The sequence below is a fragment of the Dermacentor silvarum genome, chromosome 4, assembly GCF_013339745.2.
Source record: "Dermacentor silvarum isolate Dsil-2018 chromosome 4, BIME_Dsil_1.4, whole genome shotgun sequence".
Taxonomy (NCBI): domain Eukaryota; kingdom Metazoa; phylum Arthropoda; class Arachnida; order Ixodida; family Ixodidae; genus Dermacentor; species Dermacentor silvarum.
In genome coordinates this window covers 124,500,866-124,517,229 of record NC_051157.2, presented here as the reverse complement: position 1 = coordinate 124,517,229, position 16,364 = coordinate 124,500,866, and the positions used below count along the sequence as shown (strand labels likewise).

General features: G+C 46.4%; 2 protein-coding genes across 17 annotated transcripts in view; both read right to left on the bottom strand.

Annotated features, from left to right (window-relative positions):
* LOC119450615 (uncharacterized) overlaps positions 1-762 on the bottom strand; it is a 275,138-nt gene extending 274,376 nt beyond the window's left edge. The window contains exon 1 of the mRNA XM_049666054.1: positions 608-762. The gene's annotated coding sequence lies outside the window, so the exon portion shown is untranslated. The remainder of the gene's footprint in view (positions 1-607) is intronic.
* LOC119450613 (uncharacterized) overlaps positions 1-16,364 on the bottom strand; it is a 151,926-nt gene that overhangs the window by 56,071 nt on the left and 79,491 nt on the right. The gene's annotated exons all lie outside the window — the stretch shown is intronic.

Genomic DNA, 16,364 nt, shown 5'->3' with positions numbered 1-16,364 from the left:
CAGACGGAGGGTGCAACACATGCGTTAACTTCAAACAATTATTATTTTATCGATAATGATTATTTAGCGCATGTGATTATCATCTGTCCCTGCTCTTTCGTGCTTCACTTGGTGGTCGCACCAAGAACGCCGAATTTCGACCCTTATCACGCATAAATAGTTTATTGGCATGGCTATTCTGATGTATATATAGCTGTTGCATCCTTGCAGATTTCCATTACTGTTTTAGTCTGACGTCAAACACTTCATTGAAGAAAGTCTTATGCATCGTACCCAATAATTCCATGCAACCTTGTCGATATTCTGCGTGCTGGTATATGATCGCATTATGTTGCCTCATATAAGGCAAAGACTGGTATAAGGCAAATACTGGTATGGATTCCTTTATGGCGTTAAAATTTGAGTTCTGCTCTTTGAGTTTCGCATTACTGGCTTAAAAGATGCACCAGCCACGCGGTGAATAGGGGTTTTCGTGACGCTGATATCACGGCACATTTTTTGGTATCGCCGACATAATCACTATCAGGTAGTTGTATAAAACTCCCGAAATATTTCTGAATGCGCTTAACACGAGCTACAGGAAGTCAGGAATAGACGAGCGACGCACCTGTTGCCGATGGAGACGTCGGTCGGAGGGAACTGGCGCTGGCGTGTGGCCCCGGTCTACCGTGGCCCGTCGAACTCCGTCTGACTGCGCGCACGCACTTTTGCGGGACGCTCCAGGCTCCCACCAGAGTTTTTATCCCGGCGTGCGCGCCCCGATCGCGGCAGGGCGCGATCGCTCGATGCGTGACGTCACGCAGTCGTGGGGACTGGATTGGCTGCTCGGTTGGTGCGACGTCACAGCCTTTGCGGCCGACACTGACGACCAATCAGACTCGACTAAAGTCACTCTCTCGTTTTGTTAACTATTTCCCGTCTCTTTTGTTGTTGTTGCCGTTGCGGTCGTGCTATAGGCTGGCGGCTGGACAACGATCCTCGCTCCCGCGGAGTCCCGTTTCGGGATACGAGCGTGAACGATTACGATCATGACGTGTAAAGTGTTCGCTTCACTACCCTCCGCTCAGGAGTAGGGCCGCATAGAATACTTTGCTAACAGTATTTTTATGTAGTGACTAGCCTGACGCCACGCTCAAACTAAAGGGATATATATAGCCATAATCTTAAGGTGGTGCAAGCACTCCATCCGCCTTTTGATTCCGACAACATGGAAAGCCGGTATGAAAATATCCACGTTACAAGTTTCAGTTTCCGCATGAGAAGTTAGTGTAGTGCATGAGTATGTTTTTCCGCCGGAAGAAAACAATGCAACCTTGTGGTGGCTGATTACCATGATATTTTGTTTTATGCCAAGTCTATTTTTCTTTGCTACTAAACAGCAGGAATCAAACGAGGCACAAAGAAAAACTGCATAGAGACACTGTGGTTGTTTTAACATGCTCTATTTACGTTCTTTATTTCCAAATATACTACCGCACCAACTTGAGAACTCCCTTTTGTATCCCATGTTTTTGTTTCTTTTCAACAATTTCACGACTGAAGTAAAGCGGATTGTTTTCGTCCCTAGAAATTAACATTGCCTTTGAACTTGAACAGATTATGTCATTAGAATTCGGCGTCCTGATCACCTGCTCACGGAGGCATTGAGTAGTCAAGGAGTATAGTGGATGCATTTGTGAATGTCTTTCTAAATATCTACAATGATTCCACGGCGGCCTTAATTCACAGGAAAAGCGGAAAAATACCGATTAGGAAACGCGCAAGGCAAAGGTACACAATCTTTTCAGTGCTATTCATTGCATGATTAGAACAGTAGTCAAGCTGTTATACTGGTAAGAATTAGGGGCAAGGAGGGACCGAAAACAGTTGGCCTATATACGCTGAAGTTTGCAGACGACACTGTCCTGTTAAGCAACACTGGAGATAACTTGCAACAAATGATGGAGTGCTTTAGCTCTGAAAGTGTAAGAGTAGACCGGAAGATTATTATGCAGAAGACAAAGGAGATGTTCAATAGGGAAGCACAGCAAGTATATCTCTATAAAGTGTTCTGCCGGTACGCAAAAAGCCACACTCACATAAAGCAACTAACATCTTGGAAAAATACACTTTCCTCTGGCCGTGGTATGGCGTTGCTCCTCGTAGACACAAAAGCAGGAACTGACCGTCACAGTGCTACAGCAGGCCACCTCTAGTATTGCCAAACCAACACAGGTTAGCGTCAAGATCCAAATTGTAGCAAGGATGGCAGAGCTAAGGCTCACATGCCACTCTTCTTGTCAACACTGCGGTTAGTATAATCACACTTAAGTTAGCCTGTCACTTTCCGTTCCGATGGAAATATAGGTAATGTTGTGCTAGCTTTTATTCAAAGTCGGCAGTTTTCACAAACCGATATATCTGACGTTCATCAATTAGATTAGCAATTTTGGAAAGGAGGACTAAAAGCCATATGGTAGTAAACGACGTTAGGCAGCAATGTTCGCAGTTTTGGGGGGATTTGAAACAACGTGTTCTGCTGTTTTGTCCCGCTTTTTGCATGTACCGCTTTCTGCTTGCTTTTAAGAGTTAGAAAGAATGGTAAATACTGTAGGAATGCATTTATGTTATTAATTTGTGCAGGATATTTTCGGTTTTGCAATTACTCATATTGTATTGTTTTTCGCTTTGTAGTCTTTATCATAATATTTTTGAATGCTTTAACTTGTTTAATAGCACTCGAGTGAGAATAGCGAGAGAGCCAAGCTACGAACTGGGATCAGACAGCAAATTGAAGGTGTTGGCTCGTGAACAGTAATGTCGCTAAGCAATGATATTTCAATTTCTCCACCATGAGGGAGTCCATGATTTTATTTAAACATGCAGAAGTGAATAAGCTATGCTTAATTCGTAACAGATGCAACCAGCTAGCTGAAATGTGAAACTTGTTGATTGATTTCAGTAACATTCGTTGCGGGGCGAGCTGGTTCAGTACTAAAGAGCGTGCGTTCAATAAACATGAGCCCGCTCTGCTATTTGCTGCTCCCTCCATCCTAAGTTTTTCTTTCCTTGTAGCGCTAATATGTTTTACTTACTTCTCGATAGAGTTTCTGCTTAAGCAAACAGGTAACGTCGCAAGATATTTTATAAGACAAAGCATTCAGGGGACAGCTTCAGTAAGCTCTCATGTTTACTAAACTTTACGAAAGCAAAGTAACTTTCCGCTTCAAGTGACAGTAATATTAAATAGGGGGTATGGAAAGAGGGGGGGATGTGATTATCCAGATTTTGCGGAACAACGACACTGTACGGAATGTAGAATACAAGCGCAATGCGATGCTTAGAGGCATATACATTTTTGTCCGCGTTGGCCCGCATTAGAACCCACGTGACTCAACCGAATCGCTCGATCTGTGCTATAGAGAACCACGGCGTTGAGTTAGTTTCTATACGGCGTTGCACCACTGAGCACGATGCCAGCCATTCGAGTCCGAGAAGCGGTGGTGTAAAGCAAAAGAAAGAAGGTGGCCTTGTACCGGGCTTTGGGTACATGTTAAATGATACTAAAAGATCAGTCAGTAAAATTAATTTCTGCAGTCTTAACGAACCATAGCCGCGCGTGCAACAGGAAAAGCGTGTCAGACGAACTTTGACCACCAGGGGTTCTTCATCGTGCACCACTGCCGGTATCGAACCAGCGACCTTGACATCGGCAGTGCAACGCCATTGCCACTGGGCTACCACGGCTGGCACAAAATACAGGAATTCAGCTGTATCAGTAAATAAGTTTCTAAAATGCCACAAGAACTGTTACCGTTAGAAATGAGGCTTTATAAGTCAGAACAGACGCAAACAGAAAAGACGATTGGCGACACTGCCTTTTAGTTCCTTCACCAGCTCGCCTTAACAATTCATTTCAATGACATCTGATCGGGCCCAGTTAAATCTCTATTGGTAAATATGCAATATCAATAAAAGGTCGCGGTAGTTACTACTTAGTTGTCACACTATTTACTAGGTTGGTGTAACTACAGTTGGTAACGACAGAGTTATTAGTAGCATTACTGACTAAACAAGATAAACACTGTTACTAATGGGCATCAGCTACCAATCCTAGACACAGTTACCTCCTCCCAATACAATGTTCATAGCCTATAGCACATATACAGGATCAATTCCGAAATATGCCAGATCGGTTCAGGTATATGCGTTTTAGACAGTAAACTTTGTATCTGGTGCTGTTAACTGCGTTTGAAATTGATCGCTGAGACGAATTAGTAACAGCCACTCCTTTGGTTAGTCAGTAATGTTAGTAGCTCTACCGTTACATACTACAGTTATACCAATGCAGTAACGGGTCTGACAAATAATTAGTACCTGCAACCATCTTTTTGAAGCAGAGCTTTATATGGCTAGGCGAAATGAAAAAGCGTCTGTGCGTCGCCTCTCCACAGAAAACTATCATCATCAGCATTGGCTCGAGCGTCGTCGATCTCTTCCGCAGCTGGCTCGTTGGCGCCCCTCGGCTTGTGCTCGTGCTCGTGCTCGGAACACGCTCGTGCCACTGCTCCCGCCTTCGTCGTCCTCTTCCCCAGCTTTCTCCGTTGCCGCGCATCATTCTCACGTAGAATTTCACTTCCCCTCTGTCGTCGTAATAGGAGGCAGCGTTTACGGGGGCATGAGCCATTCATTGTCTTATGTGACGGGCAGACTTAATTTTGAAGCAATTTAATTTCGAAGAATCGCAAGCGGCAATGGCGGGCGAATGCTGCTAACCACGCCATAGAGCAAACTCGAGACATCCAACGTAAGCGACATTGGCGGACTGCGGGCACACCGTCAGTGACGTCGTTCTCTCTGTCGCAACCGAACGTGTGTGTAACCTCATAATTGACAAATCCTTTACCGAACCGCTGGGGATAACCCAGTGATAAACAACGGAGCCGCACGCTTCAGCTTCGCTGGTTAACCATGTTGACGGAGTGGAAGGGCGGACGAACTTTTTATTGCGATAGCAATTAAATGTACACTTGAACCGGATTTCTGCCGTCGGCGTCGTCGTCGCCGTCGTCGTCGCCGTCGCCGTCGCCGTGAGGTTCCCTATAGATCAAATCTTCGCCGCGCGCCGTATGCCCGAGAGGAAGCGTGCGGAGACGCGCGCTATCACGGAGAGCGAACGCACTCAATCTCCCACGCGCAAGCAAGGAAGCAGGAAGCCAGCGCCGGAGGGAGCAAGGGGGGGGGGGGGGGGGCGCACTTCTCTGCCAACAACCGCGCTCGTCGCTCGCTCGCACCGTCTCTTATCTCCACACGGCTCTGACCTTTAAGTGCATTCGCCGCTCAGTTTCCGTTGAAGCGATAGACCGCACGTACCTTCGCCCGCTGCGGCGTATGGTTGCTGCCAGCGTTTTGACAGTCGTTGTCTGCTGTCATTCAGTGTGATCTCTTCGTGTTTGTGCGCGCTCACACCACGCTTGTTCATTCAGTTCGTAATAGTCGGGCCACATTTTCCAACGCACGCTACACACGCAATGCTGCCCGGATCGGCAGTGCAGCGCTACAGGTGTGTCCCTTCGCACGCGCTGCCCACGGGAAGCGCTTCTCATGAACACCACCGTTTCACACGCGCCTTCTCGTGGTCATCGAGTCTCTCTTCATGTCGGTCTACTTACGCCGCAGCACACCTGCTTACTTAATCAGCTCATGTTTACTACAATTCATATTGCTACCAAAGCCGCTCACCTTACTTCGTATGACATTGCTGTGTTGCTATCGCATTCATTGCTTCGCCCTTAGGGCGAAACTGTGACATTTTTTTTAATGGTGGTAACTACATAGCGGCTTAAAGGTGGCAAAGACTGAACGTAACAAGCTTCAAGAACTCTTGCGGCGCCACAACGTCCCAAATATGAGATAGTACATTCACATCAGTGGCGTATGTGACACTTACGTACCGACGTCGAGGTATTGGCGCAAAATTGGGAACCCTAAAGTAAGGTCATAATTTCATTTTACTTACTAATCAACCTGTTAGAGCGAGATCAACTAAACTAGGCTTATGAATGAATACATTAACAGTCTAGCTTGATTTTGTGCTTTCATTTATCGTCCTTCTAAAGAACCCCATGTCGTCCATATTAATCAGGAACCCTCCACTGCGGCCTCTCGCATAAACGGCTGTGTTGTTCCTGGACGTCAAAATTCACGCTTTAACTTTGTTCATACGATGCGTGGTTCATTTTATTGTTTCCTTTTCTGTGACTGCATTCGTCAAGTGAAGCACGCGGTCGATTTAAGCGCTTGACAAGAGGGCCAGACTTTTGAGAACAAATATTGCACATGGTTATAAAAATTTTGGTTTCTCGCCATATCTTGGACCATACCGGCGGGAAACAACACTTCTGAGGGCTCACGCTCGGCACATATTCTCAGGACGTTGAACTGCCGCAAGCAAATTGAGGTTATTGGGTGTCTAACCATCTCTCAATCGATCATCTAGTGCGTGTGTGCTGCGAAGGTTCTCTAGCGAGGAGGCACCTCGCTTCGAGCGTAACCGTCATCCCCTGAGAGTGTTTATGGAGGCACATGCATGAGTTACACGTCGCTCAGGTTTTGTATGATAGTTACAGGAGTACAAGACACTCCACCCAAGTTTCGCGGTGCTTGTCGCACGTGTCGTCGTCGCCCTCTCATAATCAATGTTACTTTTTCGATCGCAGTAAAAATAATCGCAAGAAGAACATATTTCTTTGCACCCAGAATCTGATCGCCAGTACGCGGTTCGTTAGATGTCACGTCGTCATACTTGTAGGCGTTGTCACGATCATTTTAGTCGTCGTTAACGTTGTGGTCGCCAGGCAAGTTACCCTCCGCTGCGGGTGACGCTTAACGGTTTTGTCCCAGTGGCCACCCACAATTTATGCACACTTGAAATTCCCAGGTCGCCGACATGACTTTAAATATTCGATCAATTCACAAAAAGAAGAGCTTTAGCGGGTCCGTCCAAAGGGCGATGTACTGACAGCGACCGCAAGGTTTAGTGTTGGCTATGAATTTCTCGGAGGGTGTTCTTACTATACGCGCGCGCGTGTGACACGTTGGCTTGACGGAGTACGCAAGGTATTTCTAGCTGGGCAAAGAAACAAAGACCTGGCAGCAACCATGATGATGATGATGATTTACTGGCATCCCCTTTGAATCGGAGCGGGGACACACAGTCACCTAGCCTGCTTGAGTTAATCAGGCGTACATACATGCTTTTCATTCTAACATTTTAACAGTGGAACTGTTTAAGCTCTTGGTTAGGCCGCGAAGTGCGAACAAAAACTGCGCCTGGCGAAGACGTCGCCGCGCGTTGCCTAGCAACCACTTTGCGGAGTGGCGTGTTTTTTTTTTTTTTTGTTTATTTGATACCCACAGCGCCATAAGGCATTACAGTGGGGGGAATACTACATGATTACAAGACAGAACACAAGCTCAATTTGCAGTAAGTACAGTACAGCCTAACCAGCTAGTAGAAAGTACACTCAATACACAACGTAACGAAGATTGACAAAAATGTACGAAAAATTCCAGCGGGTAACATACAGTAAGATGAAACCAAATACAATATGTATACCGCACAAAAAACACCCGTCATCAACTGAACAATTCACTTGACTCTAACAAAGGAAAAAATGAATCACTACCAACAGCGACAACGATCGCTGAAGGCAATCGATTCCACTGGGAAACCGTTTTAGGGAAAAAAGAATTACTGAATGCTGCTGTCTTACATCGGTACTCCCGCAGAGGGAAGGAGAGCATGCGAGCGGCGCGCGCTGTGCTCGGGACAGAGAAAGAGAAAATTAGAGCGAGAGAGAGAGAGAGAGAGAAAAGAAATTACAGCAGCACCAATGAGCCAGCCCGCAGCGGCTGCCGACGCCATCTGCGTTTCCCCGCGTTCGCGCCGAACACGCGCGGTGTCGGTATAGTGCCTAGAATATACTTACTATATTCTAGGCACTATAGCGCGGGTGACAGCAGCAGGCTTATCTGGCGGTGGCTCGGCAGGTTTCGACCCGCCACGCCCCGGCAAGTGTAGAGGCGCAGCTTGACCGGGACGGGACGTCTCCGTGAGATAAAGCTTGGAGCCGCCTCTACTGCGGCAGAACTCTAGTTGACTCTGTGGCGAGTACATGTACCCTTGACATGGGACAACCAAAGAAGGTCCGGACACCCGAAGAAGAAGCCGCTTATCTTGAAGCGCGTCGCGCGGCCAAGCGAGAATCTGCGCGTCGGCGGCGAGCCGATTCGGAATACGGTGCTTAGCATCATTTAACATTTCCTAGCAAAGCTTAGCCAAGCCTAGTAATACCTGGAAGAAGCTAGGTCGATCACCAGCTCCGATGTATACTCCAACCTTGCACCACTAGTGCAAGCTGCTCACATTTTTTCTCTTTCTCAAAAGTTCTCTATCTACCACGCTGGCGCCATGAGAGCCGGCAATGGCGTAACAGGTGTCCTACGCGGGTGATGCATGAGATGAGACCGAGAACCCAGTGAAATGTCAGTGAAATGTCAGATAACGTTTTCTTGACGTTTACTGCTCGCACCATAACAGCTCAGCAGGAACCCTATAGTGTGCTCATTATGCGCATGCTCACAACATCCATGCCAGTAGTAATACCCCTACCAAATTGTCTTTAAGGTAATAAAATCAAATGAAAAGTAGTGCAAAGGAAAAGGCGGCTCTTGCTTCAACACCAAGGTGATTGGTGGTGGAGGATCACGGTGCATCCAATTTGATGCGTCGTGTCTGCAGCCAAACGCACCTCGTGTCTTAGAAACCCTCTAACCCTCCGCGCTCGAGCCGCGCCTTGCGCCGTCAGTGTTACAGCCTGATAGCGGCGGCGGCGACGATAGCGTGAATGCGCCTCTAGCGTCCGCGTTATTGCCGTTGCAATAATACTCAACCTAGCTAATGAAACGGATGTGGAAAGGCTGCATCACCACTACTTTTCTCAAGGAATGAGCAAAATGAAAATGCAGGCGCGTCAACTGTCGCGACATTTCGAGAGCCTTGGTATGGCCACTTAACCTCAACAGGCAGAAAAGATTCACAGCCTGATTTTAAGAAAGAAAACATTTTACATACTTGTCATGTTGTATACGCAGCAGTCCCGACTGCATGGGCGAGCGGAGTTCTCTCGTGATGTAACTGTAACATCTTGAAGGACTGAGACAATGGGAGATACTTCGGGTGAGCCCAACAAGCTGCGTGCGAAGCTATATTTTACTGCCACCCGAATAAAGTATGCAAGTAATAGCGCACAATCCGTGGTGCGACAAACTTCCGTTAGCGCGTGTCGACAGCAGTACCGGATGCGGACGGCGCCGCCGCCTTTCGAGAAGTAATTGCCGCTACAGCGGGGAACAGCACTATAGCTAGCTTAGTCATGGAACAGCTGGGCCGGCGTCGTTGTTAGTGCAAGGACGTCTTTATGCGAGGGCAACGAACACTCAAAACTAACTCCACCAGCTTTTCAAGAACTTCGTGATGCCGCGAAGCTTCATCTTTTGCCGATACATTCCTAATTCCCGCTGTTTCCAAAACATCGTTATCCTAATTAGCGCTTTTTTGGTTTACAACGACGAAATGGCGCAAAGGAGAATTTAACTGCGTGATCCTCGCCACAGCTACCCCCTTCTACCCTTCTTAACTATAAAAATCTTAAAAACGAGTGATTTTGGTTAAGCATGGGCAATTGACCGAGAAAATTGCGTCATCGGCTGTTGCTAGAGGTTATATTGTACCGACAGCTCACAAAGAGTACGGAGAAACCTTTTCAGTAACATGGATCGTCCCAAAAACTACGTCCCCGTCCTCGAGGAGCAAGTGGCAGTTTCCTTATCGATGGACATGATGTGTATCACTATGATCGGTGAGCACGTTCAGTGGCGCCGCTGGACAAGTGATCTCTCAGCGGGTGCGCCGATTGCTTGACTCGCTCCGCCGCCGCGAGCCGTTCTTTGTGAAGAATGCTTTGGCTGCAAGTCACTGTCAGGACCCGAAAAGTGAATCGGTGTTTGAAAGCGCGTGAGGACTGAACATTTGTGGTTTTGATGTCTGAAACTATAGGTAGTGTTGAAGGGGTCTACTGGCTTGGTTATGCAGAGGTGCACCATGTGTGCTTATATATTATTTAGAGAAAAATAAACTATAAATCTCAATTCATGTTGTTTAATTTCACGTGGGCTTTTATTCAAAACATTGCTTTTTACCTGTTCATAGCGGTGAAATATCACTCGGCACAAAACATAAATTGTACTATTCGACGCCAGTTTTGTAACATCTGCATAAAACGGATGCTGCGTATGAAACTAAACGTTCAATTTTGTTGATGACTCTTTCCAGTGAAATGTTAGCGTTATCACGGTGTATTAAAAGATGCATTAAGCGCACATCTTCTGGGAAGGAATATATCCCCACTGCTTCCATTCTTCGATATAGCCACACAAAATAGTCTTCGCTATGACTTTTATTATAGCTACCCACCAAACGCTTCAAAAACAATTAAACAAGTGCTTGAGATCAATGCTTGGCCAAGTCGACAGCGGATAAATTAAAATCGGCGGGACATGTTATAGTTCTCTGCAGCCGTGTTCATTCATTCAGATAGGACATCTAACTAACGGCACCAACCAGCCGTCATTTTGGCATGACATGTGCTGCTTGCCCAAACCATTCACCCATGCCTTGACCCTTTCCTCAGAGAAACTTTGAATATGAGTATTGTCTAGAACTTTAATACTTCTGTTCTCATGTTTGGGTTCAGTGCTACTGTGCAGCAAAATAATTAAGGATATTAGATTTTAGAACCGATTTAAGTGACCGTAGAAGCGTAGGCTGCTGAGCCCTGCAGGAATAAGAAATAATCAGAAAGAGATGTGCACGTACCATTCTTTTGCGGCAATCCCAGTTTGTGTGACTAGCGTGGGCATAGATTTTCTTGCTTGTTCCAAACGACGTCCACACAACACATCTTCTAGTAGTGTTACCTAGCTTGGCCCGTTGAACTCTCTGTCCTTGATGTAGCGATCACTCTCGTCGCATCCATGGTGTGAGGCCGTGGAACACCGTCAAACCCTGTGCATTTCTGCTTATTAGAAATCACAAATTGCGCCTTAAACTGTTGGATTTCTCTGGCTCCTACGTGATCATTGCCGATCGCCGACGGTTCATTTGTATGTACAGTCGAGTTCTGACACGGCCGTGCCTTTGTGAACATGAATGAGTATTACAGTGGTCTTTATAGATGTGCACTCCCTCGAGCAATGGAATTTGCAGCGGCCAAAACTGTTCATGAGTTGAATGCTTGAGCGTTTGTATGCTTTGCATGAGTATCGAGACGCGTAGAGAGCGGGTCGTGTACCCCTTGACGTTCACATTAAATTCGCCAAATTATCTTCATTGATGTTGAGTGTTTCGTTGCAATTGTGCACGAGAATGTATATTCTAGTTGTTTCAAGGTTCCAGCTGCCATTTACGGAGGGTGCCTGCTTCTTCGCTCGAACGATGACTTAATTTGCATGGAGTGAAGACCTCGAAAAAGATAGATTTTGGGGTGTAAAATATATATTGCGTAACTTGCATAATTATAAGCACATTTTGAATGTGCTAAATGCAACGGAATGCACAAAGTGCACACTGTTCGCTTCTTCTGAACACATTTTGTCCATTGGTCTTCGATTACAACTTGGGTAATTTATGGATGCGATGCCTACCCTCCGAGTACAAATAAGAGTCACAGAGTGGAGCTTCAATGTGGGTTATACGCCAGAAGTTAGCACTTGGCGCAGACATGCAGGGACAGTTGTGTATTCGCTGAAGCGTTCATTTTAACTTTGCAGTGATGCAGAAAAGCGGAACGTACCACATGCCTATAGTTGTGACTTCCTAGTCGCTCTTTCATTTGATAACACATCGAAGGAGGGTAAACTGCACCCCGTTTTGGCAAATCATTGAGCAAATGTGTCGCTCTCGGTTTTAAAATGTGACTGCCTAGCACGGAGCTGACCACATTTGTTTTCATTTTGAGTGTATACGGTTAGTTGTGAATAAAAGCTGTGGCATCAAGCGTGCTATAACCGCGCATCGTTAGCACGGTGTTTAATTCGAAGAAGGCAATTGCTTTATTAAACAGCTAGATGCCATCGTACGATCGCGACTCCCAATGCCTTAGACTTTAGCATCAGTCTCGTCCACAAATACACGTGTCACAGCATCCATCGCACACGAAGAATCCACTCCGTGTACATCATTATAATTATAATCAGAATTATCATTACAGTTAGAATTAGAATTAGCTATATAATCTTCTCACAGCACACATTGCGGTCCAAGAACAAGAGATCCTCGAACTACGATCGTATCAGGACTCTATGCGTAATTGAAATTTACACAGATTTACACAGAACGCACACTCCAACTTTACAATTCTCCAAGTGATCAGAGAGAACCTGTAGGTGAACCATGTTCCGGGACTCGCTGCACCGAAAGAAAACAGGCATAGGAACGAAATAGCCAACATGACAGCAGCGGAGTGCCTTGCCATTTCTGTTCCGCTGCTCCCGAGCTAATTAACACCATGGGAGCAACAAGTGGCCCCTGTCTGACACTCAAAGCTATCAAAGTCAATAACATGGAAAGCCTGCGAACAGGCAGTATTGGCCTCAAGGGCTCGGCAGAAGAAACGATTTATACTTATGCAAGAAATACACGAGCAGGTGCAGCCCTTGGAGAAAATGTGGCTGCTATATATATGGGCAGCCATTGCATACGGCAGGCATTGCCAAATCCTAACTGGGAGCTTACCACTGTCGTTGAAAAGAAAAGTGTACGATCATTGCATTCTACCGGTGCTAACATATGGGGCAGAAACTTGGAGGTTAACAAAGAAGTTCGAGAACAAGATAAGAACCGCACAAGGAGCAATGGAACGAAAAATGTTAGGCCTAACCTTGAGAGACAGCAAGAGAGCGGTGTGGATCAGAGAGCGAACGGGAATTGCCGATATTCTAGTTGACATTAAGAGAAAGAAACGGAACTGGGCAGGCCATGTAATGCGTAGGATGGATAACCGTTGGACTATTAGAGTTACAGAGTCGATACTAAGAGAAGGGAAGCGCAGTCGAGGTCGGTAGAAAACAAGGTGGGGTGAAGTTAGGAAATTTGCAGGCGCAAGTTGGAATGAGCTAGCGGAAGACAGGGGTAATTGGAGATCACAGGGACAGGCCTTCGTCCTGCAGTAGACATAAATATAGGCTGATGATAATGATATGGGCAGCCAATAAGATAACAAAGAAGCAGCGACAGCCTGAAGGCGACTAAGCAGCAAGCAAAGTAACCTGCTTTAAATGCGGCACCCCGGTACGTGGAAAACACGGGGAATGCGGGAGATGGCGATTCGAGACGATAAGTAACACGAGAACAAGGTGAGAGCAGGGGCCAACGTTTCGACAAGTGGACTTGTCTTTTTCAAGGCGACATATTCTCCCCTCGGCACAATCACCCCGGTACATCTAACTTAAAACATATATTCTGGTTTGCACAGAGCAATATCGTCTGCATAGATAGCTATGCTCACAGGGAAATCACTGTCTCGAGGCAAGCGACTTGGAAGCGCAGCGAGTACTGCGATAAACAGAAGCGGCGATAAAACGCTGCCCTGTGGGACACCGCACTTAACAGTGCGGGATTTACTTGTTATTGCTCCGACACGCACTTTCATTTTTCCGACACGCTCTGTGTATAAGCGGCCCTTCGTAACTTGGCGCGTGGCTTCGTGCAAGCTTGCAAAGAGCTCTGAACGTGACTTCTGCGTACTTGGGTGAAGTTGGCCTGCAGATATCACCTGCTAAGACGGCTGCAAGAGCATACCACCTTAAACAACGCGCTCGTCGAACAATGAGCCGACTGTATCTTGACAAAACGCCGATAAGCTGGGTGCGACAACACCGTTATTTGGGCTTAATTGTGGATGATCACATCCCTTGGCGTCCTGCCATTAAATTCGTACGACACAAATTGCAATCCATCCTTAAGTATGTGGCCGCTTTGACTGCTAGAGGTGCTGGCTGTGAATAAACAACGGCTCTGTAGGTGTACCAATCATCTGTACTCTCAGCCATGATGTATGCGTTATCATTCCTGAACGTCCCACCTAGTCTGATGGTCCAACTGGAACGTGATCATCGCGTTGCCCTTCGAATAATGCTGGGATTACCTCGGGCGGCGCAATCAGTTCCATTCTCACTGAAGCACATCATTTACCTCTAAGGCTACAAGAAGACCAGAGAGCTCTATTTCATATTGAACGTCTGCACCGCGCATCGAATGGTCTAATGCTCCTTGATCGTCTGATTCACCGCCCGTTTTCCGGCATTGGAAAAATGGCGGCATTATTTATGAACATTACTGACATTTCTGAACATGATGCTTCAGTTACGCCTTCGCCGCCGCAAGACATCACCAAACACGTGCTGCCCATTTACCTTACAATCCCTGACATACACAAAAATCTGATATGCTTGTTTCGGCCATATTCCAATTGGCTCAGTCGCACATGTTCGAGAGATTTCTAGAGTACCTTCAAGTATTTACAGATGCATCTGTACAGAGCGACGGTCAAGGCGCCTCTGCAGCTTTTTTCTGCCCTTAAACTCAAGTACGACGTATATTTCATATACCCCATCCAGCCTCGTCAACAACTGCGGAGCTAGCAGCAATTGATGTTGCCCTGAAATACGTGCAAGAGGAGTTAACTACACCGAAGATTGTCATATTTACGGACTCCCGCGCTGCCCTTAGCAGATTACAACGCAGTCAGGTTGATTGCCCAAATGTGCGCAGCATTACGGACTCTGCCAACAAAATTTTATCACGTGGGGTATCTCTCGTTGCTCAATGGATACCTTCGCCCGTAGGGATCCCCGGAAATGAAGAGGCTGATCGACTGGCTTCAACTTGCACTCATAACGACTGTGCTTGCCCTGAAATTTTGTGCAAGCTTGATGACGCTTGTCTGCTGATTCGTCGCCATCTACTCAAGCAGCATCCATGCAGACCAGCGCGTCGCAAATGGAACGTTCCCGCCACGTGTTCACGGTCGAGGCTTGCCTCGTCGCGCTCGAGCGAAACTACTCAAGCTAAGGGTTGGCTTTGTTAATGTGCACGAACGTTTATACAGACAAGGACGTGTGACTAGTCCATAGTGTACGTCTTGCGGTGGCTGCGAACCACTTCAGCACCTGATATTGGAATGTCCCGCTTTCAGTGCGCAACGCAAATCACTAGTGAGGGACTATCATCTCCTTGGCCTGCGGTGTACGACTCTAGATGAATGTTTGTACCCCAGTGGTTGTGCGTCTCGACGGGACCAAGCTCATCGTGCTCTCCTTACTTTTCTAGAAGCAACGAACTTAGGGGCACGTTTGTAACCCAGCAACCATTTCTTTTATTTTACATTCTTTAGTAGCTTGACCTGCAGGGACGGGCCCTACCGTATGTTTTACTTTATTCTTTGAGCTTTGTCATCTCGCTCTTTCTTCCCTCCTCCCTCCCCTCCTTCCTATCTTTCCTTTTATGTTTCTCTCGTCCTTTCTGAAGAGTAGGCAGGCGTTGTGCCCCTTCTGGTGGCGGTTGCCAGCCTTGCTTTTCGCTTACTCTTTCCTGTGTATATGTTTACAAATGAAATAATAATAATGATTTGCACAACCCTACTGCTCGTCAGCGACTATTACAAGGCACAACAGAGATCGCTAAATTCATGGACGTGCAGGCCCGACATGGATGACCTCATTGATCTAAGGTGTTATGCCAGAGAGGCACATATAATCCCAATTCTATCGCGCCCCTGCCTCGCCCTCAAGAAAAATAATAATTAAAGAACAGTACAAAAACAGAGAGCCATCCCTATGCAGGTCACGAGTCAACCTTCTCTCCTACAAATATTCATTCATTCATTCATTCATTGTAGAAATGCAGAGGTCTGAATTCTGCACGTAGATAATCGTAGAAGTAACTTTCAACGCGGACAATTTCATGCAAGTGATTAAAGAAGTTATTGTTTAATGACCTTCTCGACGAAGAACAGCATCTGTGGTATGGTTAAATGAGGGTCTCGCCGCTTCCGCTTTCTTTTCAATGGTGATATCGCGGCTTATGTGTGATTCCTGCACCTTTTTTTTATTTCGAATTCCCTTATAACAGGGAAGCTTCAATAGATATAGTGCAATTTTTTTAACAGCGTCATTCTACTAAAACACTAAGGGCGCTTTGAAGCTTAGTAGTTCTCATCTCCTAAAAGACGCCAAGGCTAAGGTACCAGTACATGAACCGGCAT